The following is a 27,555-nucleotide window of genomic DNA, read 5'->3' as shown; positions in this document are numbered from 1 at the left end:
TGTGCTTTCTTGAGAAATATTAATTTCTTTTTTCCAACTGAATTATTCTCTTAAATAAATATGTTCCAGTAAATCACATTAGTTTTTTTTTTAATAACTTAATTAAATACCCTTTCATTTACTGATTTATTTCTCTTCTCCTCTTCACAGGAAAATTATACTCATTTTATTTTTCCCATTCCCAGTAATATCAACTCATACAAGCCACCATTATCACCTGGCAAGAATCCTGAAATTGCTTCATAATTTATATCTATATGTGTCCTCTTATCAATCCCATTTTACACTTACCATTCACTGCGACCTTTTAAAAATGTAAACCAGATCATGTGATTCCCTTGTTTAATACCCTCCAAGGGTTTCTATTGTTCTTTAAATAATATCTAAATTATTTACCTCAAATCAAAGCTGTTCATGGTTTTGGTCTCTCTAATTTTCTCCTGAACTCCTCCCACCATAACCAAAGCTGTGGTACTACACACCAATCCCTTTTCCAAAGCTGATGCTCTTATCCCCAGCTCACTTAAGTGTTGAACTCTATAGACTTACAGATCTGCTCTCAACCATAAAGTTGCTCTCAAGTGACAGGAGCCATCTTGGTAGGAGTTTTAGGCTCTCTAGATGGATGGTTTCCCCAACCAATAACTAACTAAAACTGGACATAATTGACCAGCCCCATTGCTTCACAGGGATGCAAAACTGAACTACACAGTCTACACTCCAGGGCCCACATCTTTGTTCAGCTTTATCCCTTCTGTAGCCTACTTTACCTTCTCCCTTACAGATTATTTTTTTTTTCCCTCTTACAATACTTCCTCGAAAAGTCATGCAAAAACTGTTTCCAGGAAGCCAACCTAAGGCATTCACCTTCGCTATGCTTAATCACATGTCTTCTTTGTCCTTGATACATGGGAATTTTTATCTTAATCACATTTATACTAGCTATTCTTTCAGCAAGATATGATCTACAGTCACCACTCTCTACAACTTCACCATGTTGCATTTAAGTCACAGTTTTTGTTATTAACTTTTATTGTATCTTATTTATTTATTTTTTTTATTGACCATTTTCCTTCATGAAACATAAGCTGCATAAGAGCAGGGCTTTTTGCTTTTTTTCTTGCCAGTTTATGTATAATATTTAGAAGAGTGTCATGCACAGAATAAATGTTTAGTAAATAACTGTTGTGTGAGTGGATGCCTATAAAGCAAAGACAGTACATGCACAGACTCAACAGACAAAGTTGATTGACTTAATGTTTAGCACCTTCCTTCTTGGCTTGGTGATATCACACTCTCATGGTTTTCCCTAACTCTTTGGCTACTGTTTTCAAACTTATTTAAGTAGCCAAATACACCTAGAACCATAGTGAAGAATTTGTGTACGCATTCCTTAGTCTGTCCATGCTATTATACTCATGTTATTTCCCTGTTTTCAATTTCATTTCAGATTCAAAAGCTTTTCGAAGAGAGGTAGCATAGACCATATATGATGGATGAGGTCTGTATACTGCTTTTTTTCTTTGAAAATATTTAAGACAGGTGGACATTCTCCATCATTTCATTATTATTGAATTTTTATTCTATCTGTTGGTTATTTTTAAAGCATTTTAAAATTTAAGGAATAAGTGTGCTCATTCTAAGTAGCAAAATGGTAGCCTAAATCTAATAAGAATTTGGAAACCAAAAATCATGTTGCCTGGTTAATTTTAAAATTAAATAAAGTTTTATTTTAAATTTCTTAGGACATATGTCTTGTTCAGAGATATAAGACAAACCATTTATAGCACATTGTAAATTTTAATGCATTTAATATATTTATTATATTCTTATATAATATATTTAATATATTCTTCAGATCATTTTATTACACTCTTTTCCATAGAAAAGGCATTCATACAACAACTTATTTCTTACTAGAAGAAAGATGTTTTGATTTTTGTGTGACACTATACATCCAATCAACACAATCTTCAATATACAAAACATGTTTACATTCTATGTTCAAACAAAACTTCACACAGGAAAGTCACAGTGCTCTTCTGCCCACACTTTTCAAAACATAATATAACATGCTATTTTTATACATCTGAAATTAGTGTGTTATGAAGCATTTACATGAAAATGTAAAGAACAGAGTATAGCTATCCCATAAAAGTATGAACATAGAAGAATATTATCACCTAATAATCATACTACTTTTCCGTGATAATCTGGGAAACTGAAATAAGATTCCGTTAAGCAGCTCTAATTTCCTGTCAAACCCTTACCTTACATAAGCTAATATACTTTCTCACATATTCGTGAAAATATTACCATTTCTACCTAATCATCATTGGAACAATAAATCTTCCAAAGTTACAAAGCTAAGAACAGGATGGAAATGGCTTGCTGAAATAATGCGACACACCAATATGACAAATTCTACTTTATATGAAATATAACATTTTTTCCTCTCAAAAGCAGACATATTTTAAATTACAACTACCTATATTGATGAATATCTCTTGAGGTTTTGGGTGATCAATTTAATGTTTCACATATTAATGAATTAATACCAATATATTAAATGGCATGCTTGAGATAATTTGAATCTTAAGTATTACTACTCATGGAGCTCTTTCCTGATAAGAGATCATCAGTTTTATTCGTATTGTCTGACAAGTTTGAATGATTTCCAGGCCAGAATGACTAAAATGACTTTAATCCATTTTATAATTAATGAATTCTATTCTATTATATTGGTACAAGAGATTTATGTTCAGTGCAGAACTAACATAAGATGAAAAGATTTTATTAACATAAATCTGAGTAGCGGGAAAATCAAAAGACAGGTCTACTGTTAGAATATGACACCTCAAGAAGGGCTCAAAAAAGAACTCTAATTGCAGAATAAATTGTTTGGAAATAGCTAAAAGTATATTTGTAGTAGACTATATAAGCAGGTGTTGGCATACATTTATCATCGTGTCTCTACTTTTCTGTGAGTTAGAGACACACTGAAAGCTTAGAAATCCTACCTTTCAATAAATCCATGAAGAACACTACCCAGGAAGCAAATGATTTATATTCTATCACTATTTTGGGGATGCTATGCCAGTCATGCAACCTTCTTGACACCACATTAGCTCACGTGATCTTTATTTTTAAGTTGGATAAAAAGGACTGAGCTACAGTATGAAGAAAATTCCAAGAAATGCCAGTAAACTGCAATACTTTCTCAGGATGATTAAAGTTTGGAAAACGCTGGTCATTTTCGCTCTCTTCTTTCACTCTCTGCTAGTGTTTATCAACCCTCTGAGTCAGTGATTACCCTTTGTGGTGTCAAAAAATGAAGATGGATAAAGAAATGGAGCTTTAAAAAGTAACAATTTGATTCTACCAATAATCGAATTACAAAACTTACTTACATAACTTCAAGTATTAGTTTGTCACAGAAAATTATGTCATAAAATTTCTACAAAAAGATTCAGCTGCACATAGCAAAATATTAATACTGACTCTAAACACAGCCTCATTTACCATTACACCAAAATGACAAAGATGAAAAAATGTCAATTGTAAAGCATTTCATAACTAATTATTACATTTTATAGAAAATAAAAAAAAAATTTCTTGTATTATCTTAAGAAATAAGGGATCGTTAGTTAACTAATAAAGAAATTTTCTTTAGAAACCATGAACATACTCTAGAGCAAAGTTGCTAAGACACTAAAAACCAATACACTAAATCCAAGATCAGGGAAGCAAGGAATATGTTATAGCCACTTTAGAAGACAGTTTGGTGTTTTCTTACAAAACTAAACATAGTCTTACCATATGATCCAACAATCATGCTCCTCGGTATTTACCCAAAGGAGTTGAAAACTTATGCTCATGCAAAATCCTTCGCACAAATGTTTATAACAGCTTTATTCATAACTGCCAAAATGTGTAAGCCAAGATATCCTTTAGTAGGTGAATGAATAAACTATGGTACACCCAGATAATGGAATATTATTCAGCGCTAAAAAGAAATGAGCTATCAGGCCATGAAAAGACATGGCAGGAACTTAAATGAATATTACTAAGCGAAAGAGGACAATTTGAAAAATTACCTTCTGGAAAAGCAAAACTATGAAGGCTGTGAAAAGATTAGTGGTTGGTAGGGGTTTATGAGAGACAATAAATAGGCAGAGTATATTTACATATTACAATAATGATGTAGACCTTACAAGGTTTAGCCTTTTCTAAGTTTTAAGTACATCTGCAATTTATTTTGGTTTGAAGTAAATGAAAATTATTTCTTTAAAGAAATTATTACTTCAATATCCCAGTAACATTTATTGAGTAATTTTTCCCTCTACTAATTTATGACCCAGAATCACTTAGGGGTTTAAACACTGGCTTTAATGATTTGCCAAAGACCGTTTTGTTTTGCTTTCATATAATTCATTTGTGATTATTTTTATTATTAATAGTGATAACACAATGCTTTTCTGTGTGAATCTTTGTTTGACCTTTAATTATACCTAATATTTACCTACGTTATTTTCTTTCAAATAAAATCACATCCTTGAACTGGTACTCTCTTTCCAGATGGTCTTGTGCTTGGCAGATTTGATGTGCCATGTCACATAAAAAGCTCATGAAACTGAAGGGGCATTGGCCTTATATAATGCTTTTATTATCAGCATACACAAAGCACATAGCACAGAGCTGCTCTGCCAACGAATTAGCACCTAATGTTTCTACCACTTAAGTTCAGTTCAACAGTTTACCTCTGCAATCCTCTATAATTTATGCTGCTCTTTGATGCCATGTAGTTCATGTTCATGTATTTTTCAGAAAACAAAACCAAAACCAAAACAAAGCAAACAGCATCAAAACAAACAAACAAAAAAACAGAAACCAAAAAGGCAAATGACAAAAAAATTCCACACAATCGATGTTCGAGTAAGCATCTAATACATGTGATATAGTATATTAAACAAAATTAATGTACTTCCTTTAGATTACTAATTAAGAAAAGGTATGTGGTATTTTAAAGGATGTGAAATGTAGCTAACACATTTTGGCTGCTTATTTTAAAAGCTTTGGGGACATTTGTAAGATAACAACATTTTAGTAACCCATATCTTTTGTGAGATTAAATCTGTCTGCTGGGAATATTCCTGCGTGGAGAGAATAAAAAGTACTACAAACTTTGGTGAGGAACAAGCTATCTTTATTAAAGTATTTATCATTTTTACAGCTGGAATTGGTATTAATATTTCAACAAACAATACCAGTAAGCCTTATCTTTTCTTTGCTGACTTTAGTTAAGCACTGTCAGCAGTAGACTGTTTAAAACAGCTTGGACTGTTCAAGCAGAATAATTCATTTTAGCGTTGTTTTTTTTTTTTTTTTTTTAAATCAGCTCACTGTTAATATGCAATGGGAGCACACCAGAACAGAAACACAAACTTACTCTGAACGACCAAAAACTTGAAAAATTTGATTGACTGTATTCTTCCCCAGTTTTCTGAAAGCATTCAAAATTGAGGAAGGACTATTAAACCTATTGCACATTTTATACAAATGTAGAGACTGAGCTTATAGATTTTCTCATAATCATCACATTGTCAATTGGACATGAATAAGCCAGAATTTATGTGTTAATGTCTTCTTGAAAATAATATGAGAAAGAGTTCAGAGAAACAGAGATCAAGTCCTTGAATTCAGTAAATTCAAAAAAATTTTGAATTTTTTTTACGGTATCGTGATTTTTAACCTAAATGTTATTTAGAACTATGGACAAACTTAGAGACCAAACTCCATAGTTGAAAAATTAGAACGATCTGAGATAAAATGAGTTTAGATGAACTATTCTACTTGAATTTGTATATATTAAGGCCTATTACAGAGCTAGATGAGTTATAATTAAATTATTTGTATTATTATATGACTGATTGCTTTACAGAGTTGAAAGGACCATTCAGGTCAAAATCACATCAAAGAAACAATGTTAAACACTAAAGAACATTCAAAAATTACACTCATGGTTCACTACTGACAGTGGAGGTAACAGATAGAAGAATGTCAGAATATTTTGTTTAAACTCCGAAAGTACTAATTATTCCATATTTATATAAATCAAGAAATGTTCTTATATCTCAAGAAAAAAAAACTATATTGTTATTTTCTAGTGGAAAGTGAACATTGTATCAAATTGTGTGCTATTAGGATCTACAGCTTTCTGTAATATTTATAATGTCCTTTATGCTAATTCAGTGATTCAAGATTAATTCTTTAGCAGCATGGACACTAACTAATCCTACAAAATGTTCAGAAAAGAAGCACCCAGAGAGCATCTGTTACATGAGTTGGTCCCATTCACTTATGTGATCTTGGCTCAATTACAAATCCTAAGCAACAGATTGGAGGTAAAGGCAAAAGACACTCCTTTTTGACTGAATATATGGCTACATTGTTTAAGTAACTCAGAATGCTACATAAATTTTTATTTTTTAATTTATTTTTACTTTTCCTCTCTCAGACTTCTTTATTATTTTACAAATTCATTGCAGCAATTCCACTCTCTGATTCCAGCTTTCTACAGTAAGAATTAAGTCCATTTTCAAGATTTGCAAATTATAGTAAGTATATATAGCCAAAGCTCTGCGGAGATACTATCCTGAACAATCTCATTATCAAATTGTGACCAAAAAAAGTAATGAATACAGGTTAACGTTCCCTGAACGTTGTACTAATTCAATACTTTTTATTCGTGCAAAGCACACGGCAATTATGTTTTACAGACAATGTTTTTCGTTTACCCTTTCTACAAAGCAATCCTAGTTTTCTGCATCTTTTACAGATGGAGAATATGAAGTGAAATAAGGGCTCAGAGACACAATTCCATTTCTGGTCCCTGAATTTAAGTATAAATGTTTGCCTTAGGATATTACCGTTTTTTAATTGACATTTGTCTATCTTTTTATTTATTTTTTTAAATAAATGTATTGGGGTGACATTGGTTAATAAAATTATATAGGTTTCAAGTATATGATTCAATAATACATTTGGCTTTAGATGGCGAACACACAATGAAATGCACAGATGATAAATTGTCAAATAAGTTTTTAAATTGATGTATAACATGCTAACAGAAAAATTCACAAATAATAAATGTACAAGTCTAAAAGTTATCAAAAAATGAATAAACCAATGAAACTCACTAAAGTCAAGCAAAAGAATACTGCCAACATCTTAGAGGCCCTTGACATGCCCCTTAGTATTCAATCTTCCTGTCCAATTATAATCACTATCCTGATTGTTTATAACATAGCCTTTTTTTTTTTTTTTTGATTTATAGAAAAGAAAATGTATAGTATACATTACTTCGTTATCTGGCTTATTATGTTTGTGAGAGCCATCTAAATTTTATTTTTTCACTTTTTGTATAGCATTCAAATTAATAGATATGTGGGTATTTTTCCCAGGTTTCTGGTTAATATTTTCTTTTCTTTCAACACTTATTTCACTCTACTCTCCTGCTTCCATAGTTTCTGTTGACAAGACCAATGTAGTTTTCTCCTTGTTTTTTTTTATAAGTAAAGCATTTTCCTTTTTCTGTAGCTGATTTTAAGGTTTTTCCCTCCATTCTTGGAATTCTGCAGTTGAAATACATTTAGTTTAGTTTAGTTTAGTTTAGTTTAGTTTAGTTTAGTTTAGTTTAGTTAATTTAGTTTAGTTTAGTTTAGTTTAGTTTAGTTTAGTTTAGTTTAGTTTAGTTTAGTTTAGTTTAGTTTAGTTTAGTTTTGTTTTGTTAGTGGGCAGGGAATTGGTATTTAACCCACTTGATGTTCTTTGAGTTTCCTGAATCTGAGATTTAGTGTTTATCATTAATTTGAAAATGTCTTAGCCATTATTAGTTCAGATATTTCTTATACTCTCTCTTCTGGTGTTCCGATAACGCATGTTACACTTTTTGAAATTGCTTCATAAATTTTGGATATTCTCTTTTGTTTTGTTAAAAGATTTTTCTCTTTTCATTTATTTTTATAACATTTCTACTGATAAGTTTGCAAGCTCACTACTTATGTTCTTTGGCATGCCCAGTCTATTGATGATTCCATCAAAGCCATTCTTCAATTTTATTATAGAGGTTTTGAATTAGAGAAATTTTTTTTCATTCTTTCTTAGATTTTTTTCCTTGCATTACCCAACTGTTATTGCATGTTGTGTAATTTTCCCCATAGCGCTCTTAACATATTACTCATAGTTTATTTAAATTCCTGGTCTGATCATTCCAAAATGTCTGCCTTATCAGAGTCCAGTTTTTATGGTTGCTTTTCTCTCTTCAGGTTGTGTTTTTACTTGCCTTTTAGGATGCCTTATAATTTCTTTCTTAAAGCTGGATACGTTGTATCAACATTTAAGAACCAAGGTAAATAGGCCTTTAATGTAAGTTTTTAATCAGGCTAGGTATCGGTTTGTCTTTAGTTCTTGCTGTAGCTGCAGATGCCAGAGGCTTCGATTTCCTCAGGTATTTTTTTTTCTCTCTCCTTTTGTCTCAATTTCTCTAAACATCCCTTATGAGCCTTAAAGTTTTTCAGCTATGATACATTTTTATTTCCTTTGTGCTCTTTTGATGTGGGAAGCAATCTATAACCCCATAATTTAGTCTCAGTCTTCATTGGGACTGTGTCCTTCAGCTGTGACATTCACAAGTGTTTTTATCCATTTTCAACCCTTATATGAGACAGGAAAGCCAAAAGTGTGTGGAGGTGGGTTATTTCCCTTTCCCCCTATACAATAAGGATCTGGTAAACTTTTTCCTTTGTTTAGGAGGCTTTTGTAAGAGAGAACACGCTGTACAAATTTCAAAATGATTTTTTCTCCCCTCCCCACTGCTAGAAATAGTGAGATTTTTTTTCTGACTCTTCTTGGTGAGAAATGTGGGGTTCCTGGAGTCAAAACTCAGAGAAGTGTGTGAGCTCCCTAAAACTGCAACCATGCTCTCACACTAATCAACATTTCACCTCCAGCAATGGATCAGTGTTATTTTTCATCATTTATACCACCAGTTTATGACTCCAGTAGCTTCTCCAGTAGGTAAGTACATCTCGGCTTGATTCTTTACATTCACTTTCTCTCTAGAGTTTGGAGTAGCAGCATGCCCTGTGACTTCAATTCTCTAAAAAGTCCTAGAAAAGTTATTTCTTTTTGGTTCTTTCAGCTTTTTCTTTATTGCAAGAACGGAAATGATGTCTTCTAATCTTTTTCTGTTTCCAAAGCGAAACCAAAAATAAACAATTTTAAAAAATCTCTTTAAAATTGAGTTATTTGTTTTTCATTAAAACGTTGTACATGGTTCAGAAATATTCAGGAGCTAAGTTCCTTGTCAAGTGTTACTTTTTCTAAATATTTTCTCTCCTTCTGTGGTTTCATTCTCCTTTCAAAGATTTCTTTTTCTGGTCTTTTGAGAAGTTTTTTATATTTTGATAAAGTTCATCATGTTTTATTTCTTTTGTGTTTTTGATTTTGCATTTGATCTAGGAAATTTTTGCTCAGCCAAATATTACAGATATTTTCTTATATGTTATTGTAGGAGCTTCATAGTTTTAGCTTCTACACTTAGATATTTAATTAATCTCAAGTTAATATCTTTATACATTAGGTATGTCAAGGTTCCCTACTTTTCCAAATGCTCATTGAGTTTCTAGTACCATTTGTTGCAAATACATTACTTTCACCCATTGGATTGAATTGATACACTTTAAATAAAAGAAAGGAGAGGGTCTGTGTCTGGATTCAATTTTGTTCCATTGAATTGTCTATTTTTAAAACAGTATATTCTTTTAAGCAATTCTTAAAATTATATAATGAAAGACTTCTGAGTTTGATCTTCTTTTAAAAGATTATTTTGGCTATTCCAAGTATTTTATATTTCTATATAAATTTTAGCATCATCTTGACAATCTCTAAAAAGGAAAAAAAAAAACAGCTTTCTGGGATTTTTTTGGAATTACATTGTACCTATAGGATAATGTGAGGAAAATTGACACTTGAGAAAATTTAGTCTTCTGACATGTAAGCATGGCATATTACACCATTTATTTCTAAGAGATACCTTCATATCTTTTATTTAATCCTTCTCAGCAACATTTTGTTGTTTTCAGTGCAAAGTTTCTATACATCTTTTATTAAACTGACCCTATGTTATTGTATATGTTATTGTAAACAATGTTGGTGTTTTCATTTTTATTTTTCAATATTTTATTATGTATAAATAAATTGCTTTATGAATATTGTTCTTTTTTCCTGAACAGTTGCTGAATTTACACACTATATCGGATAGTTTTGTTGTATATTACTTAGTATTTCTACATAAAGAATTGTTTTATATGCAAATAATGAAGCCTATTCTTTTTTCCTCAATATTTATGCTGTTAATTCTTTTAAATAGCATTTTATATTTTCTAGGATATCCTGTAGCAATGAACATACAAGCATTTTCCTTTGATATTGGAGGGAAAGCATAATGCCTTTCGTCATTAAATATATTGTTAGCTATAGGTTATTGTACATATTCTACATGACTTCCTATTTAAAAAGTTTTTTCCAGTCCTTAAATACTGGGAGTTTTTTTTTTTTCTTTTTTTTCCTGTTGGGTGTTAAGTTTTGTTATTTTTTTCTATCTTATTGGGATTTATGATTTTCTCAGTTATTTTCTATAAATTTGGTACACAAATTATTTGTTTTAATTTTGAATTAACCTTTAATTAATTGTGTGAATCCACATTTGGCTTGAGGTGTTATCTTTTTAATGTATTGTTTAATCTTATTTTCTAATACTTTGTTAATAATTTTTATATGTGTATGCTTTTCTAGATATGCACTTGTCAGGTTGATACGACTGGGATTACAAAGACAACACAAAAGAAAATGAATCTGAAAGACTGTAAGTCATACATTTTTTTCTCTTAGACATTTGATACAATTTACCAGTAAAGACTTGTGAGCCATGAGGTGTTTGTTTGCCTGCTTGTTTGTTTTTAAGACTTTTAATTACAAGTATAATTATTTTAACATGTTTGTGGCTATATAGTTTGTCTGTTTCTCAAAGAATTTTACTATTCCATCTACGTTTTCTTAGATGTTGGCATAAAGTTATCTATAATGTTCCTTATTATCTTTTTAATGTCCATAGAACTATTGGTGATGTCTATTTTCTTCTTCTTGGTATTGATAATTTCTAGTTTCTTTGTAGTTATTTAATAACCTTACTAGGAGTTAATCACATTTTATCAATCTTTTCAAAAGAACCTAACATTGTTCTTTGTTTAAGTGTTTGCTAATTCATTAATTTTTCTGTATTAACAATTTCCTTCTGTCTATCCACTCTGCTTTGGATTTACTTTCCTTTCTCCAACTTCTCAAGCTAGAATTTTACATTTTAGAATTTCTTATTTTTCTAACGTAAATATTTAAACTTATAATTTTCCTTTTAGAACTATTTTAGCTACCTCTAACAATGTTAATATATATCTTCATCATCACTTGGTTCAAAATATTTTCTCATACTCTTTGTGATTTTTTTTATCAACTCATGCATTATTTAGAAATGTTTTGCATATTTTCTAAATATTTGTGAGATTTTTAAAGTCTATCTCTCTTTTATTGATTGATAATTTAATTCTGATTTCGTAAGAGCAATATACTCTCTACAGTTTAATACTCTGAAACTTATTTCATGCTCCACCACATAGTCTATCTTGAGGAATTTATAACACGTATATAAAAATAATGTATATTCTATACTTATTGCGTGCATTTTTGTATAATATCTATTAAGTCAGGATGATTAACAATGTTTTTATATATTTTATTTGCTTACTAATTTTTTGTTTATTTCCATCAATAGCTAAGAAAAGAATAGTAAAATCTACAACTATTATTGTCGATTTGTTTATATATCCACTTAGTTCTGAAAATTTGCTTTATATAATTTAAAACTCTACAATGTAGATGTATATTTAGTTTTACTGCAGATTCTTGATTAATTGACTCTTATCATTATAAAATACACCTCTTTAAATCTGGTAATATCACTTCTTTTTAAGTTTAGTTTATCTGATATTTAATAGACATATCAGCATTTTTATAATTAGTGCTTACATGTCTACATTTTCCCATCATTTTATATTTATTGCATTTCACAAATCGTATTTTTGAGTACAATTTTTTAAAACATGATAAATCTTTCCTTTTTTAATTTTAAATATCTGGCATACTCATATTTTATAAGTATTGATATGATTGGGTTTAAGCCCTTTTTTTTTTTTTTTTTGTCCTTTATGTTCATTTGGTTCTCTTTTCAGTCTCCTTTTTGATTGGTTTTTACTTTTTAGTTAAGCTTCGTTTTATTTCTGGAATTGAGTTTCTGTGTTCCTTCTTTATATTATGTTTATGTATTTTGTTAAATATGTTTCCTTAATTTATTTGAGTTTTTGTATCAACATTCTACCATGTCATGCATAATATAAGAGCTACAACAATATATTTCTAATTACCTTCCCCTTCTTCCCATTCTTTTAATTTAAACACCCACCTAAAATGCAAGTGTTTTTCCTTTCAATAATTAAATGTATTTCAATAAAATTAGAAATATAAAAAAGTCCATTTATTTACCATTTACAATGCTCTTTTATCATTTCTGTATATCTAGGTTTTCAACTGACATATTTTCTCTTTTGCATAGGGAACTTTTACTATTCTTTTTATTTTTGGTAATTCAGATCAGATAATAACGAATTCTCTCAGTTACAATTTACTTAAAACTATCTTTATTTCACCTCAGTTTCAAGGACATTTTTGATAATTATTAAACTCAAATTTGAGTTACTTTTCTGTTAAAATTTTAAATGTAATTTCATTGTTATTATTAAATCTTTCTGTTGAGAAATAACCTTTTATATCTATCCTTGTTCAGCTATATATGATGTATAAATTTTTTCACTCTAAGATTACATTTAAAGTTTGTATCTATATTTATTTTCAACAGGTTGACAAAAAATGTGTAAAATTTGATTTTCTGTGCATGCATTCTGCTTTTAGTTTTCTGAACTTCTTAAAATGATGGTGTTCATTAAGTTCAGAAAATTTAAGCCATTATAATGCTTCCCTTTATGCTTTGTTCTTTTACACAATTATTACATGATAGATTGATATTATGATACAAATATTCTATTCAGGTTTTAAATTTTAAGTTTCTTCTTCCTCTTTATGCTGCATTTTGTATTTTGGATAATTTCTATTGATCATTTATTTTTTAATTCAGTGATCCTTTCTACTACTCTATGCCTCTCTATAATTTTTATAATTTAATTTGTTTTCTTAAAAATAGATTTGAGATTCCTATGCCTTTGTACAATCTTTAACTCTTTCAGCTTTTTGCTAAATTCTTAAACACATTCATATTTGTTATTTTAAATTCCTCTCTGCTACTTTCAACATAAGTTAGTATGTATTTTGGTTTCAGCAGATTTAGATTTGTTTTTCTTTCATGTATGTTTTATTTCCTTTCTAAATAAGATTTTTTCCCCTTCTTTATTTCTAAATGTCTTGCTACTTTAAATGTCTAAAATATTTTATGCCTGTTATTATGTATATGTGTGTATGTGTGGTGTAAATTGAGATATATTACTATGTTCTTTTGATTGATTCTATTCCTTCTCTCATGTCTATTTCTGGTGATTAAATTGAGGAGGTAATCATTTAGATGTCTCTGACTATTGAGGAGATTTGGGACTGAAAAGCTTGTTGTGTCCAGAATAACCAGACCCAACTTGAGTGCTCTTAACCAGGAGACAGTTTATTAGCCGGCGGCTGTCCTTGCAAAGGAGCAGCCTCGAAATGCCAAGATACAAGGTTTTTAAGCCCCAAATCCTATTCCTCATTCTGTCTTAAACACAAAGGTCCATCTTTCTCCTATTCACTACCTGTCAACCCACTGGTCAGGTGTGCAAGCGGGAAGTACAGAAGCAGAAAGCTTGTGTTAGAATGTTATGTTCCTATGGGTGATTGCCTATGTTCCCATGGACAATAGCCAGTGTTCCCATGGGCGATGGCCAAACAGTAATTTTCAGCTTATATACAATTGATTATTTTTCATGCCACGCAAGCAAGCAGGGTTACACAGGCTAAAATTGGCAGTTAGCGTATGAGCTCATTGTTACAAGTTTCATGATTAACAGAATGTGGTTAGGGGTTCCAGAAACTAGGCCTAAGTTATAGACTTCCTTTGTCCAGTTTCAGGTTTTAATTATTCTTTAACCCTTTCATATTTCAGCGGGCTATTACAAGCTGTTATAAGTAAATTAAGATAATCTTGGGTCAGTCCAACTCCAGATCGCTCAAAACAGTGATACTGTGAAAGAACTGTAAAATCTCATCTGTTTGAACTTAGAACTTAAAGGAGGCTTGATCATATATTTCTTGGGATGTTGGTTCCAGGCACCACAGAGGAAAAGAAGGAATGTTTTTCTTCTGCTGTCCACTTATGTCTTCCATGTTCTTAGCAAAATGTAAGGAGGAAAGGAAGAGAGAAATGTTATGCCAATAAATTTATTATTGCAGTTTGTGGTCTTCTCCAACTCAAATACAACCTTCCTTTCCTTAACAGTGTTAATAGCTTAGTTGACCTTTTCTTAATTTTGGAAAATATCTGAATTTTGGTTAGTCCTTTGCCTTCATCCGTCTATATCCAGATCGATCATTTTTCTAGAGAAGCTGCCACATTTTTTGAAAGATTCTTCTCTCACAAATGAGTTTATAAAGCTTTCTTGTGTTTACTTCCTTGGATAGTCCTGTAAATATGCGTAATTTGAAAGTAGAAAGATATTTGTATTATATCTGTATTCTTTCAGGTTTTAAGAGAGAAAACCTTCCTCGTGATCTAAAAATAAGTATGTAGATTATAAAGGTGAATCAGTAGTTCCCATAGTAGGTGAGAAAGCAGCAGATTCACTGCCACTGCTCTGATTTTCAGCCTTTCTGTATTTGTTTTTTTTTTCTGTGACTCAACATTCCTAATTACCTAAGAATAGAGTGAATTAAAAAATATATATGAAAATATTTGAAAACACCATTTATGCTTATTTAATTTATCAAATTTAAAATAAGACTAACATTTAAATGATAATATTCAATGCTCAGTAGTGTCCAGTAAGTGGTCATTATTGTCAGCATTTACTCCTCTTCTTACTTAGAGGCTAAATAGCATAGTTACATTATTTATAGTTGAATGAGAGAAACTAAAACCTTCTGAATGATGACATATCAAAATGCTCTTTCAAGTAAAATAGGGAGGCTAATTTAGCTGAACCAAACTCTGCCAATTCTGTCATGAAAGATGTTAGATACAGGTTTTAGGGCAGATTTATTTTAATAAAGTGGCTTCAACGAACATGTTCCCCTTTGTTTAAGCATATAATAAATTGAAATATAAACATATTTGGATTAATAGTTTATGTCAGAATGGATAAAAACACATAAACTATCTTGAGAATATAAAAAAAAATGATAGTAGATATTTTGTGTTAAAAATTATGTGTACAGGTATGTATTCCCATTTTATATCCAAATAACATAAGTATTTTCATTTTTTTTTACTAATGTGGAAACTAAAATTCAAAGAGATATAATAAACTAGTTCTCTTGAGTGTTATCTAGTGTAATGAAAGAGATTGGAACATGGAAATAAAGTTTTCAGATTTATTTTACAATGCTTGTGATTTTTTAAAAATATCATCAAATAGATTTTCTTGAAAACAACGATTAAGTAATTTGGAAATTAACTACTTACCAGAATAATAATTTTTATAAATGTTGTCAATCAATATTCTTTCCTTTAAGTTTGCCTCTTTCTTCAATACTAATCTCTAAACTACATTACAAACATGACTCATTTAACATTTATTTATTATGCAAATTATATGACTTTATTGATTTTTAAATGATTTGTTACACTGAAATTCAATGGAATTGCATGTGTAAAATTATAGAATCTTGAACTTTAATAAAACTTAAAAATATATAGTTCAATACCTACATTTCACTAATGAAGAAAATAACTATTAAAAAGGTCATTTGTCCTAGATCAAAGATCTAGTGTGCATATTTGAGTACATACATACATACATATGCACACACATACCAATATTTTTTCTAGTCTCATAAGATGATATCATTACCATCACTATGTCAAGAGAAAATAAAAATAAATAACAAAGTTGAATTTATTGCTTAGGGAGTACCAGGATAATCAGGTATGATTTCTCCAAGTAGAGAAGACTATTGATATTATACAGGGATTTTGTAAGTAGTGTACAGGCTGGCAGGCTATCAGATATGTAAATGGCTTTACATCATCTATAAACGTGTGGTTATTTGTGTAATCTGTTGATGATTGATCAACACTTTGAAGAATGTGTACTAAAATACATATGTTTCTGATTGGCTGAGATTCAGAAATTAGATGATATTGATTGGCTTACAAAGCATTTTTATTGAGACAAGTTTTTCTTGATTAATTCTATGAATTTAAAACAATTTGATGATACTTGTTATTATAGCTAAAAAATGTCATCTATTATTTTCTTTAAAAGAGTGAGATATATTATTTTATTATCATTAGTTCCTTTTTTTGTTGTTCACTCAACAAATGATTCAAGAGATATCAATAAAGTTTGTCTAGATTGTCACCACTATTGTTGATTCTCCTTTAATATGAGAATTTTTATTTGCAAAGATTCAAATTTTGTTTAATATCTTCAGAATTATTCCATTCTACTTTTGTCTTTTAATAAGACTTTTACTGTCAAAATGTGACTATGCGGAAGCCATTAAAATTCTGAATCTCAGACGTTAAACAACTGTGAGACCAACAAATATTACTAAAAGTAAAGTAAAGGAATGGACAATACTCTGGAATCATGACCAAGATTTCCCAGGCTTGGATAAATAAAGAGATTTCAAAAGTTCTCTGAGTCCATCTAGATAGACAGGTCACTTATTCTTTGAGCTCAGATATAGATTGTTATATCATACCCAATTATTGATATAGGTACAATATGAGGTATTTACAATGCAAACCCCATCTCATCAATTTGCCAAAAGAAGATTTAAGGCTAATCTATTATTTGTAACTACTTGGGATTTGGGATAAGATATTTGCTCTGCTCCCAGGGCTCAGGCTATAAAATGTATCATGTCAGCCAAAGTGAGAGATAGATTTTTGATGTCAACCAGATTTTTACAACTCATATTGAAGGTATCAATATCCTTAGAAGCCAGTTCCATCAGACTTACAAATTGACTGCACTATTAATAACTAAGTGAACTTAAGAATGTAGAGAGATTATCACCTGTAGGAAGTCTTAAATTAACTAACATATTATTAGTATTAAATGACCATGATAAACTAAGTCAAATGTATGTAAATTGAACCCAGTAAATGTAAAAAGTGCAGCCAAAAACATAAGAAATAAGAGTTATGTAAAGGAGTTTACAACATATAAAATAATTACATTCTGGCTTTCTTGAGTGAAATCCGTTTACTTCATATTGTTGTCCACTTGTTGTAAAGATGCAAGTTTCAAGACATCAGAGTTTCATGAAACATCTGGAGGACATCTGTGGAACTTAAGTTAAAGATCTTTAGCTTTCCAATTATTTCCAATTCTTATTGGATAGGTGATGCCAATTTAATTGTGAGATACAGACTCAAGTATTAATTTCTAATTTAAGTGTTTTATTGGTAGTTAAGAATACCTGACAAGGTACCCTCAAACAAGGTTCAAAAGCAGTCTTTTTCCAGTATACTGGATCACTAGATCATCCATTTTTAAGTTATGGTGTGAGCCAGTTCCTTAAAATCTCGAATCTAATCCTTCTCGCTGTCTCTGTCTCTGTCTCTGTCTCTGTCTCCGTCTCTGTGTCTGTCTCTGTCTCTGTGTCTCTGTGTTCCTGTATCTCTGTCTCTCTCTCTCTCTCTCTCTCCACACACACACACACACACACACATATATACATGCACATATATACATATACACACACACACGCATATATATATGTATACACACTTACAAACACACACACGTTCTTGGTTCAGAAAATTTCAGTACCAAGAGTGATTCTAGAATGAAGAATCTTGAGGATGAGTTTTCTGAATTGGTCTAGGCTTTGAAATTGATTTCTCAATCTAGTAAAAGCTAAAGACATTAATGACTCTATTTCTAGTATTACAGAGAGCCCTCATGGCATTGTGTGGCAACGGAGAGATGTCAAATATCATCATTGGATACTTCTAATCAAATAATCTCAGTCAAAGTTCTCCAGAAGGTTGTATATGCTCTCAATGAGCATCCAATATATGGTACTGTTTCTGCCATTGGCAGGATTCACAGGTCCAGGAATCCAGGGGTGGAAACAGGGGTGGTACCATTAACTGTTAACCCTGGCATTCCACTAGCAACATTTTATCCTTCCTGTCCCCACCACTTTGTGTTCTGCTTCTCTAGAGGTCTTAATCCCAAAGTGAGGAATATTTTTATCAGGAGACACACCAATGATTCCATTAAATCAGAAGTTAAGATAGTCACTGGCCACTTTGGGCTCCATTCCTCTGAATTAATGATCAAAGAAGGGAATTACTGTGATGACTATCCAGGGGAAATTGCAGCAACTACTGCACAATAAAGGTAAGGAAGAGTATGTTTTCAATACAGGAGATCACTTGGGGCATCTCTTAGTATTACCATGCCCTGTGAAGAAAATCAATGGGACATTGTGACGATCCAATTCAGGCAAGACTACTAAGAGCCGAGACCCTTCAGGAATGAAAGTTTGGGTCAATCCAAAGAGTAAAAAGTCATGATTAGCTGAGGTGCTTGCTGAGAACAAAGGAAATATAAAATGGGTAGTGGAAAAGGTAGTTAAAAATATCAGCTATGACCATGTTGTAAAGTACAGAAAGGAGTAGTAACTGTTATAAGTATTTCTTTCTTATTTTGTTTTAAACTTGTCCTTGTGTATTGAAAATCTTTGTTTTATTTTTTTCTTATCCCATTAACATATAATGTAAAATGAATTAATTTCACATCATAATAAAGTATGGTTAACTTTATCTCATAGTATTTAAATTACAAGATATCAAGGAGAAGAGTGAATATCATCCAAGGACTTTGCATCCTATTTTTGGAAAACAATTAGTTTGTTTTCAGTTGAATGAAGGATAGTTTTATCATATTAGGCCAAATTTTAACCTTGCTATTGTCTTTATTAAGTACGGTTTAAGGAGTTGTGTGTGTGTGCCAAATTGACAAGTGGTGTATTTGTGGTGCTTAATTTTATGTGTCAACTTGACTAGGTTATAGTGTCTAGATGTTTAATCAAACAGTGGTAAAGATGCTACGGTGAAGGTATCCCCTTTATATGTCAATAACATTTAAATCAGTAGACTTTGACTAGAACAGATTACACTTCATGAGGTAAATGACTTCATCCAATCAGTTGAACATCTTATGAGAAAAAGACTGAGATTAAATACACTCCATTAAGAAAAAGGAATTCTGCCTCCAGATAAGCTTTGGACTACAACATGAACTCTTCCTTGGATACCCTGTCTACCTGCTTGATCTGTAAATTTCAAATTTGTTAGCCCCTATAATTATATAATCATGTGAGTCAATTATTTAAAGTAAACTTCTTTCTTTCTCTTTCTCTCCGTATGCACACACATACACACACACACATCCTATTGGTTCTCTCTAAACATCTATGAAATGAAATATTTAACCATGTTTTTTCCTCACAAATAGATAAGACACAGTGTATTTGCTTTGCTATTATTTATTTATTTATTTAATATTTATTTTTAGAAATCTAATAGAGTAACTGAGTTATGGGATCTAAACAATTATATTTATTTTCCTGTAAGCATGTGTACAATTTAACTAATATTCTATTTTTTTTATTATATATAAATAAAAAGTTCAAACTAAAATAAAATAAACCATGAAGAGTCTCTGCTTATACAATGTGTTTTTACTTTATACAATTTACTTGATTTTCAGATTTTCAACAAAAATTTGAACTGTAGGTCAGAAATGATAGCAGCGAATTAGGCTGAAAAAAGACAAAAAAGAATAAATGTTGAGATAAAAGCAACAAAAGAAGATAATAAAAAACTAAGGAGAAGATAAGGAAATGAGAGAAATAAAATAATTTTAAAAAAGTAAAGTAGTAAAAGAATATGAAATGAAGAAGGAAAACTATTCCACTTTTGTACTTGTTCTTAATTTCTAAATTTCTTCACCCTTTACCTTTGAATTTGTGCTACCCTGATTCAATTGCTCAGAATTATTTTCTAATTCTCTATTGTCAGAGTTCATTCTTATAATCTCTGACTTTGGGATAGACTGGAAACAAGCACCAACATTGCAAAGCTGCCATACAATTTTATTCAATGGTAAAGAAATCCGTAATATTTAAAATAATGCTGGCTGGATTACTTTCCCATTCCAATACATCTGTACACAGACAGAAAGGCAGGCAGAACCCACACCCTCTCATACACAGATGCACACACATCACTTGTTTTATGTAAACTCTAGCCCTCTTGAATTCCATAGCTTAGAATACCCTACACCTTTTAATACCAGTGTATACAGTCAACTAAGCTGATCCTCTGACATGTACATCACTGGTCCTAAGAATGTTTCCTATTGCGTTATGATGAATGAGAGATATCAACTCCTCAGTCTTCTTTTTTCTTCCTTATATTCTCATATGCATTCTTCCCAAACTGAAAGTGTCAAGAATGCCATAAAAGGTGAATAAGGACAATGATGTTCAATAAAATGCATGTAACAGGTGCTATCCTTTATATAGTCCTTTTAAATATAACACTTTTGGTGATAATAATGTTGATGACTTACAAAGAGAAGAAGGAGAAAGAGATTAACGAATGCAATGTTAACTGAGTAGTTCCTCTAGCTTAGGCAGGATGATAACAGCTTTACATATATCATCTCATTTCATATTTGCATAAGGTAATAACTATTATTATCTGTGATTTATAATGAAGAAGCTAAAATTAGAGTAATAACTTATTTAAAACTACATAAAAGTTGTGATCTATAGCGACTACTGTGAATTAACCCAGATATTAAACTTTTAAATATCTAATGATGTAGATGTGGGAGCTAAATTGTCAGAAAAGTACCATTGTAATATATTTGTGTTCCATGTTTCTATGTCTTTGAAGAAATTGACTGAAACTGCTCTTATTGTGATATGAGAGAAAGTTTTACTGGAATAACGTTTAAAGATGTAGTAAATATGAAACAAACTGAGCTGAAAGAATATAATTTTATACTAGTCAAATAATCAATGATATTAAGTGCACTCCATTAAAAAAGCCGAGCAAAAATCATTGACAAAGTACAGGCTGTTTAATAAAAGACTATCTGAAGTGCTTAGGAGCTCAGATGATATTTACAACCTTGGTAGATACCAGTAATAATTGTTCTTCCTATAAGTGGCAAAATGGCCACAACCAAACCTAAACTCATATTCTGTCTGTTTCACAATCTCAGTATAAAGACCATCTTTCTGGGAAGTCCAACAGTAAAGGTTCATGAAAGACACTAATGGCTTGGCTTGGGTCATTTGCCCAACTCTGGGTCAATTACTTTAGCCAGGAAAATAAAGTAAACAGACTGGCCTGCCTTGGCTTGTTTATTCAGTACTCTGTTTATCATGACACTATGTTTATCATGACACAATTTCATACCTCTCTTTATTGAGAAAATGAGTTCTCAATTACAAAATACAGTTCTATTATGAGGAGGAAGAACAGCACTGATAGATAAAAATCAACAGATATCCATACTTCATCATCTTTTTTTCCCCATCTCATTAGGTGTCCTCTGGCCATGTCTGTGGTGCATAGAGCTAGAAGTTGATGATGCCACCCGTTGGCATAAAAATAGATTTCAGCATGTGAGTGGTGGGCAAAGTGTGAGAAAGGTGGTGGTAGGATATCTGTGAGCTTAATTTACTATCTGATGGTGTATTACAACCAAATCTCGTCACCAAATCTATTTGGAAGATATATTAAACACATAGTATTCATATTTATCTGGAAAAAAAAACACAAGATATCTTAGTAAGTTATTTTGTTTTTAATTAAAATCATTTTTTTTTTAAATATAGTGCTTCACTTAGATACTAAATGTCATACTATGCAATTCCCATTACCAATTCAAATTTTTTCTTCCTTCTTCCTCTAAGCATGATATGTAAAAAAGGTCAAAGATACCAGATGATCAGCATTACTCAGGGCCAATTTAATTCTTCTCTCAGTCAAGTGAAATAAGAAGATGATGATATTTAAATCCTATCTCCATTTATAATTCTTCAACCATCTAAGAGTCGAACAGATTTATATCCAGTAAACAATAGATTTAACTATAGCTTTTAAAATGCATTATTTGTTAGTAATGATATTTGCACTGGAAAAAAGATCAAACACACAAAAATAAAGGCATCCTCGTATATATTAAAACTCATATTTAATCTATACTGGAAATAGAGGAAATAAATAATGTATTTGCTTAATGAATCACTGAATAGTAATTTTAAATGATTAAAAAATACTATTTCTTTACATTTCTAAGGTCTTCAGAAAGAAATCTTTTACAACTAAATCATTTCAACTTAAAAGCCTTTATTTTATAAAGCAAATAGTTCTAAAATATTTTAAAATAAAATTTTCTTTTCCAACTAGCATACCAATCATTTTTAATTTAAACTTAAGAGAAATTACATATTCTTTAAGCATATATGTTGTATTGGCATATATATTCTATAAAAGAATAAAAGCAGACTTGTATATGTAGGACTAACTAGATCAGATTACTATACAAATGTCACTTGGCAAAGAGCAGAGATACTCAGGAGGACAACAGTAATCCCCATGGTTGTCACTCAGGGGCCTTTTTTCTAGTTTCAGATGCAAGAAAAGAATGATCTCTTGCTGTTATCCCAGCATAGAGTTTTACAAAGAGTTCCATCCAGGGTAGCTCAGGATTTTTCCCAGGTAGGGATTTTAGGACATGACAGAAAGCTCTAATTAAACTACAACCCTAAAGGCTACTAGTTCAAGAAAAACAATTTGTTTCCTAACTAGGGCATAAATCTAACTTGAGAATAAGACAGGAGGAATATCCTAAGGCATTTACATACATTTATTGTGCTTGCGCTTTCACTAAGAAATAAAGACAAAAAAAAATTATTTGAAAAAAAGGATTGAAAAGCTCTACTGTAATAAAAATTAAGAATTTGGTAAGAAATCATTCTTGATAGTAGAAAAATTAATATACTGCCTGCTGCAGGAGCCTTTAATTTAGATTTTAAACACTGATATAATATGGTATGGTACCAATGATAACTTTAAATTATTTGAATTGATTATCAATAAGTAATTTACATTTTTAGGTAATCACCAGCTTTTCTGGAATAATGTCATATAAAAACATTCCAGTAACTCGTTTCATGAAAAATGTCACCAAAGTTCTGTCTCTATTAGGAATATATTTAAAAATAAATATTATGTAAGGTGCGTATTTTATATTAAAAGTCTAGAACACCATTTTATAGTAATGAGGTTGGTCACTTAGTTATTGCCACTTTATCCCTCTCTCCTCAAATCTCTTCTTGACTTTAGCAGATTTCATAGTAGACAAGGAGACTCTTGACAGGATCACTTTCCAGCTCATTCACTTTCAGTTTTAATCATAATTAATCTGCCCAAATGTTTTCATTTCTTCTTAAAGGCTCCAAATTCGATAGCTCGGTCAGTCTTCAATATCTCTATCAAGCTCTCTGAACTACTCTGTAATGATCTTAAAGTTTTCAGATAGTAATTTTTTTTAAATCTGAAAACACACTGCAATTATATGAACAATCAAGCCCACTAGCCGCAGGAAATGGAGACAAAAGGGCAGTGTGTTTGTTTGTTTGTTTGTTTGTTTTTAATATTTTTTTTTATGATTGAACTGACTGGCTTTTCTTAGAGCCTCAGTCTCAGGTAGGATGCCTTCTTCTTTATGATTTTTTACAAACAGTGTCATAATCTAGAAAGTCATATTGTTTCTTATATCACAAAATGTTCTGAAAAATTCAATTCAAGAATTAGGTTAGTAGTTTAATTATATCATCAAAGACCAAAGTTCCTCCTTCTTTTTAAATGTTTTCGTCAAATTTATGCTAATCTTACCTGCAGTGTGAAGCATCACATCCTCACAGAATAGTTTCTTAAGCAGCAACAAAGATGATGGATGCAAAAAATCCTTCTCTTTCTATGCTTCTTTTTATTAGTGAGAGAAAAATCCTTCATTACAATGCCCTCAGCAAATTTCCTTTAACATTTCATTGGTTAGATGTGAGCCAGATGCCTATCATAAACTGACATAAAGAAACAGGATTTCTCAAATTGGATTAGACAATTTATGATTTTTCTTGGGCTGGGCATCTTTATTTATGTCCTACTCCTGCCTTTTTACCTCCAATTACAAATGTGCTAACAGAAAAAAACAAAACAAAACAAAACAAAAACTATTAGGCAGACAATTCATCAAAGGACTGCTGTCATAAAGTATGGGGGCGAAGGGTTAAGGGTATTCAAGGAGCTAGAGACCTATGGAGCGTATGGCTTCTGACTTGCTCAACCACCAAGAAGTAAGGGAAGCACAGAAATTAAATGTATAAGAACTGGGATAATTAAACTTAATAATGGTCCATATAATATATCTATATCTATATCTATCTATCTATTGAACTTTGATAATATTCTTAGAGAATGATTGTATTTGTTCTAAATTCTAATTCATTTTTAGTCTTACACCAGAAAGAAAGAAGAAAAAATCTTGGAATCCTTCTAGAATTTGACAAATGGAAGAATGCAAAGGTATAGCAAAAATATATTTTAAATCACCTGTGTTTTTAGTTAATGTGGCACAGGAAGAAACTATGGGATAAAAGACTTTGAAGAAATAAAAAATAGTTTGCCTTTCAAAAGACAAAATCTTTCTCAATGCTTCAGTGTGGAAAAATAGATGGATTCATATGCATTAATAAGCAGCTGTAGCACAGATATATACAGAATTAGGAAATAATTTAGTTGCATTAAACAATTAGTTAGAAAAAGAGGTTAAAAATTGATCTAAAATAATATTCTCTCAAAATGTACTATTTTCTCCAAAATGATAGGAGTTACACAAGCCCCAGCCACAATGATAAGAGTTATACAAACCCCAGCCACAATTATGTAGCTTAGAGATTGGAGAAAGTAAAATGGTCAAGTGGGCTCAGAATGCATCGAAATGGAAGATACACACTTACGCACATACACGACACCATCCTGGCTCTTTCTTCTTTCCTGTCCCTTGCCTGTTATTGTATCTCTAAATCTTTGGAAACAGTCATGTAATTCAAGTTTCTGTGATTCTGTCCCATCAGCTTTGAAAGACACATGACTATTAGGAAATAAAGATATAATCCATATTTTGGAGCACTGGCAAATTTCTCTTGGAGCTCCAATCAATAAAGAGGGTATTTCAAGGGTTTCAGCTGCATTAGCTATAACAGTAGAAAAATAAGAGACCAGAAGTTTGAGCATGATCAGAGAGATCTCAGTATATGCACATCTGGGCCACTGAGCTGAAGAATGTATAAAATACCGGGTGAGTAATGTGAGGAGGTGATAATTTCTGAAAAGTGAGGTAGTAGGTGTTCATATAGAAATAATCCATGTTATTATATTTTGTGGTAGTAGATTGTTTTGTCCAAAGATATATGAACTAAATTATAACTTTTCACAGAACACTACTTATAATCCCCTTTCTATTTAATTTTTCTCAATCCTCAGTTAGTATTAAAGATGATATAAATTTTAATAATTTGTCACATCGATTATATGTCCCCACTAAGCATACAAAGTGTTTGAAGCACAATTTTCTTCATTCGTTGTGGTAATGCTAGCATTTATAACAGTGCCTAGAACAAAGTAAGTACTCAAATATTTACCCTCTGGTAACCATTAGTCTATTGTCCATGTCCATGAGTCTCCGCTTGTTTGTCCTGTTTGCTTGTTGCTTTTATATCCCATCTATAAGTGATATCATGTGGTTTTCAACTTTCTCTGTCTGACTTATTTTGCTTAGCATGATTATCTCGAGGTCCATCCATGTTGTTGCAAATGGACATATTTCATCTCTCTTATGGCTGAGTAATATTCCATTGTATATATGTACCACTGCTTCTTTAGCGAATCATCTATTGCAGGGCACTTTGTTGCTTCCATGTCCCGGTCACCCTGAATAATGCTGCTATGAACATCGGTATGCAAATATCTTTTTGGATATGAGTTTTCAAGTCTTTAGGGTAAATACCCAGTAGAGGGATTGCTGGATCATATGATAGGTCAATTCTTAGTTTTTTGAGGAAACTCCATACTGTTTTCCACAGTGGCTGTACCAACTTGCAGTCCCACTAGCAGTGTATGAGGGTTCTTTTTTCTCCGCATCCACTCCAACACTTGTTATTTCTTGGTCCTGTTGATAACAGCTATTCTAACAGGTGTGAGATGATATCTCATTGTGGTTTTGATTTGAATTTCCCCAATAGCTAGTGATGTTCAGCATGTCTTCATGTTTGTTGGCCATTTTTATGTCCTCTAGGGTGAAACATCTGTTCAGGTCCTCTGACCATTTTTTAATTGGATTGTTTGGTTTTTTGTTGTTATTGAGTTATATGAGTTCTCTGTATATTTTGGATATTAGGCCCTTATTGGAGGCATTGCTTGCAAACATATTTTCCCATTTGGATTGTTGTCTCTTTAGCTTGTTGATGGTTTCTTTTGCTGTGTGAAAGTTTTTTAGTTTAATGTAGCCCCATTCATTTATTTTTTGCTTTTATTTCCATTGCCTTTGAGGTCAAATTTATAATCTGCATTTATATCATTGTTTTTGTTTGTTTGTTTGTTTGTTTGTTTTGTTTTTGCCACAGCCACAGTAGAGAAACAAAGTAAGAGAATACAAGGTGCTACAAATAAGTTATTTTATTTTTGAAAGGAAAGTTGAAGCACGTCGTCATTATCCTATCCTCTTAAAATTGCAATAGAATAAAAAAATAGGCTCTGAAGTTAAGTGGAGAATGACAGTGTAAAAGATTCTGCTTCTGGTTATAAAATGGAGTATCCTCTATTAGACAACCAATCTTCAGATAGCAATTATAAAGTTTGGATATAATTGAGATATACATGCACACTCATGTACACATATGCACACATATATACACTGTTTCTAGACATTTAAAATGATCCAAAGTGGGTAGAAACTGTGAGAAATTATACCCTTAAAATAAGTTTGATATCTAGCTCTTCCCAGGAGGGTACTTCTTGGCCCACTTAACATGGAATGGCTAAGACTTACTGAATTGTAGTTATTTGCCTGGGAAATGGAA

General features: G+C 31.2%; 2 long non-coding RNA genes across 4 annotated transcripts in view; one reads left to right on the top strand and one right to left on the bottom strand.

The window, feature by feature from the left end:
• The first annotated feature begins 7,750 nt into the window (after nucleotides 1-7,750).
• The window catches only part of LOC107196770, a 64,166-nt gene continuing 44,361 nt past the window's right edge, over nucleotides 7,751-27,555 (top strand). The window contains exons 1-3 of one of the 2 annotated variants that reach the window (XR_003044403.1): nucleotides 7,765-8,750; nucleotides 8,881-9,078; nucleotides 10,858-10,927. This is a non-coding gene — a long non-coding RNA (uncharacterized LOC107196770). Of the gene's footprint in view, nucleotides 9,079-10,857; nucleotides 10,928-27,555 lie in introns of both variants that reach the window. The other variant, XR_001518211.2, reaches the window with a different exon arrangement.
• Nucleotides 14,209-27,555, bottom strand: part of LOC107196771 — a 153,345-nt gene continuing 139,998 nt past the window's right edge. For both annotated transcript variants that reach the window (XR_003044404.1, XR_003044405.1), the window contains 2 exons: nucleotides 17,556-17,669; nucleotides 14,209-14,541 (listed from right to left, as the gene is read on the bottom strand). This is a non-coding gene — a long non-coding RNA (uncharacterized LOC107196771). The remainder of the gene's footprint in view (nucleotides 14,542-17,555; nucleotides 17,670-27,555) is intronic.

This window comes from Pteropus alecto, unplaced genomic scaffold (assembly GCF_000325575.1).
Source record: "Pteropus alecto unplaced genomic scaffold, ASM32557v1 scaffold7, whole genome shotgun sequence".
In the NCBI taxonomy this organism is placed as follows: domain Eukaryota; kingdom Metazoa; phylum Chordata; class Mammalia; order Chiroptera; family Pteropodidae; genus Pteropus; species Pteropus alecto.
Note: the sequence above shows the minus strand (reverse complement) of the source record. Positions and strands in the feature narration are given on the sequence as shown.